The 3,253-nt window shown below is 39.3% G+C and overlaps 1 protein-coding gene across 1 annotated transcript in view; it reads left to right on the forward strand.

Annotated features, from left to right (window-relative positions):
- The window catches only part of GPLD1 (glycosylphosphatidylinositol specific phospholipase D1), a 55,113-nt gene that overhangs the window by 9,515 nt on the left and 42,345 nt on the right, over positions 1 to 3,253 (forward strand). The window lies entirely within an intron of this gene.

Here is a 3,253-nt window from a genome sequence, read left to right on the forward strand (position 1 = left end):
CCAATTAATTTCTTTCTATTTTTAGTAGAGACGGGGTCTCGCTCTTGCTCAGGCTGGTTTCAAACTCCTGAGCTCAAACAATCTGTCCGCCTCGGCCTCCCAGAGAGCTAGGATTACAGGCGTGAGCCACCGCGCCTGGCCGAAACAGAATTTTTTTAAATGGTATATCTTTTTTTGTTTTTATAAAGAGAGGTCATACTTAAGAGAAATCATTTATTTTCCACTTCTTGTCACTGTGTGTTGTACACAGATTGTATTGGTAAGAGGAGAAGGAATTATTTATTAAGAAGTATGCATTGAGATGAGTCTTCTAACTTTTCCTCCTACTATATGTTCTATTATATCCTTGTAGGACTGTCTGGTGACTCACCTTTACCAATCCTCAAATGAACACATTCTGACCCTATGTACTATTTCTAGTTCCATGGCTAAATAATATTTTGTGACAAAGATGATTCTTTCATACCTACATTTGCTAAGAGTGGTTAGCATTCTGTCATGATATCAGAATTGGATCAAATTATTACCAATAAATCTTGATGATCATGGAAAGCAGGATGGTAGGATAACAGAAATTAGTTGTATCCATAAACCATTTTAAGTCATAGGATTCAACTTCCTTACTTGCCAATTTAACAGACCCTATAGCATTTATATCTGTCATCTTCATTGACCTTGATGGAAAGTAGTCAAGAAAGAGCAGGAGAAGCAAGAATCTGCCTAATTCGTCACATGCACAATCAATGCTAAGTGTGTACAGAGTGATTTTCTAGCAGGGGTATTCGAGCTTGTATTATTAACTTAATTTTAGGCTGGATGTGGTGGCTCACACCTGTAATCCCAGCCCTTTGAGAGGCTGAGGCAGGAGGATCACTTGAGGCCAGGAGTTCAAGACCAGCCTGGGCAACATAGCAAGACTTCGTCTCTGCAAAAAATAAAAACAGCTCCGTGTGGTGGCACATAACCTGTACAGTCCCAGCTACTGGGGAGGCTGAGGTAGGAGGATCACTTAAGAGCCCAGGAGTTCAAAGGAAGAGCCCTGGCATGGCCTGCCAAATCCTGTTGGCCCAGAAACAAATGAAAAAAACAAAATAAAACATAACATGACAGACATACAGAAAAAACATACTATCTATGACAGAGGAGGGGTAAATAGCCTTAACTGCTTACATATTTCATTGAAATTTCTTGAGTATCTCCAGATTTGGAAATGGTTTTGCTTTTAGGGCTTAATTTTTATTTTTTTTCACCCTTGCGAATTCGGTAGTTGAAAAATCGATTTTGTTTTAAGTTAAATTGGCATTTTAATTATTAACTTACTAAGGTTAAATATATTTTCAAGTGTTTTTTGACCATTTCTGTCACCTCTTCTGTGAATTGCCTGTGTCTTTTGCTCATTTTTCTATTATGATATTTATCTTGATGTGTAAGCATGGCTTATTAAAGATACTAGCCCTTAATCTATCAAATGATTCTCATGGTTATTTATTTTTCTTTTAAATGTGTTTTTAGTGCTTTTTGCCATGCAAAACTCTTAAATTTTTGTGTAAATAAATGCACCAATCATTTCTGTTGTGGTTTCTACTTGTATATTATGCTTAGAAAAATCATTCCCATTTCACAGTTATACAATTATTCATTTAAATTTTGTCCTGTTAATTTTATGGCTCCATTTTTGACATTTGATTTTTTAATTCATCTTGTCTTTATTTTGGCATAAAGCTTGATTGGGATCCAGTGACCTGTTATTGGTAATGTTAATTTCAAAAACATGGATTTGCCCATGCAAAGATGTTATACTCATTGCTGTGGGGTTATGACATCACCGTTTGCGGATCACTCCATCCTTTATTCTCCTATCTTACATTAAGTTATATGTATGCTTAAGTCTGTTTCTGTACTCTGGTTCCGTTTCATTGATCTGTTCCTTTTGGTTCTGGTATACTATTTTTGTTTCTGTAGCTTAAAAACACATTTTTTATATCTGAATGAAACATCCTTCCTTAGAACTCTTCTTTTTTCTCTATCAGTTTCTTGACTATTTTGCACATTTTTCAAAATTTACTTCAGAATCATTTTGTCATGTTCAATAACATATCTACCTCACTGGGAGAGGCAGATTCAACAAGTCTTAATACATATGAAGAGCTTAGAACAGTGGCTGGTAAAGTAAATAGTCAATAAAGTTAATTATTATTTTTAAGTGTCAAAAGTCCAACTCAAGCTGTCTTTTGAGAAAAAGGGGACTTTATTGGTTCATGTAACTGACAGCCAGGGTAGAGCTGGGCCCAGAGGTCTCGATGGTGTTGTATCTCTCTCCACGTGAAGACATTGACAGCCCGGAATGCAGCCTCAAAGCTTAGTAGCCTCAAAGCTTAGTAACCCCAAAGGGAAGAGGGTGTCTTCCCATAGCTCTCGCTGAGCAGTCTTGGGGAAGGTGCTGACTGCACTAGCTTTGACCAAATGTCCATCTCTGAGCCAAACACTGTGGTGGGAGTGGATGCGTTGGCCACTTGTCCCTGCAGTCAGCCCCACCTGAGCAGCAATGGGATGGGCTCTTCCCAGGAGAGGATGATTCTGTCTCTAGAAGGAGAAGAGTGGGATACTGGTTGGGAAAACAAAATCAAGAAACAGGTGATACTATCTTTCCTTGTGTTTTAAGTTTCTGAGGGACTTCTTTGTTGCCTCCATGCATGGTCTACATTATTAGTAAGTCCTTACTGAAAAAGAAAAAAAGTCGTGTTGCCAAACTTTTACTTTGCCCAATGTGTCAATCAGAGTTCATTGCAAATCGTGGAAACCCATCTGACTAGCTTAGGCAGGGAAGGGCTTAATATTGAGAACTAGGGAATTCACTGCTTATAAACTGCAAGAACTGGAGGAGCAGGCTCTAGGCCAGGTGTCCAAAAAGGACTCCCAGGACTGGCCTTGCCAAGGAGCTGCTACCTGTGCCATTGTCAGACAGCCACTGCCCTGTTTTCTGGCTCCAGATTCAACTGTCTCATATACATTTCTTATTTAGAAGCCACCACCTTGACTCTTCTGGTACCTCATCACCCCAGCCACACTCCTCACTAGTAAAATGGATGCCCTGTATGCGCATGGACATGTGGGAAGCTAGAGCTGCAACACTGGGACTGGGAAATGTAGTCTTTGTCTTGTAGGCTCTAGCATGCATTTAGGCACACAAGAATGGACCGAGCTAGTCAACCAAGGAAGAACATTTAAAAGAAAGCCCCTACCATCTACTTTC

Source organism: Propithecus coquereli, unplaced genomic scaffold, assembly GCF_000956105.1.
Source record: "Propithecus coquereli isolate 6110/MARCELLA unplaced genomic scaffold, Pcoq_1.0 Scaffold131, whole genome shotgun sequence".
NCBI classification, from domain to species: domain Eukaryota; kingdom Metazoa; phylum Chordata; class Mammalia; order Primates; family Indriidae; genus Propithecus; species Propithecus coquereli.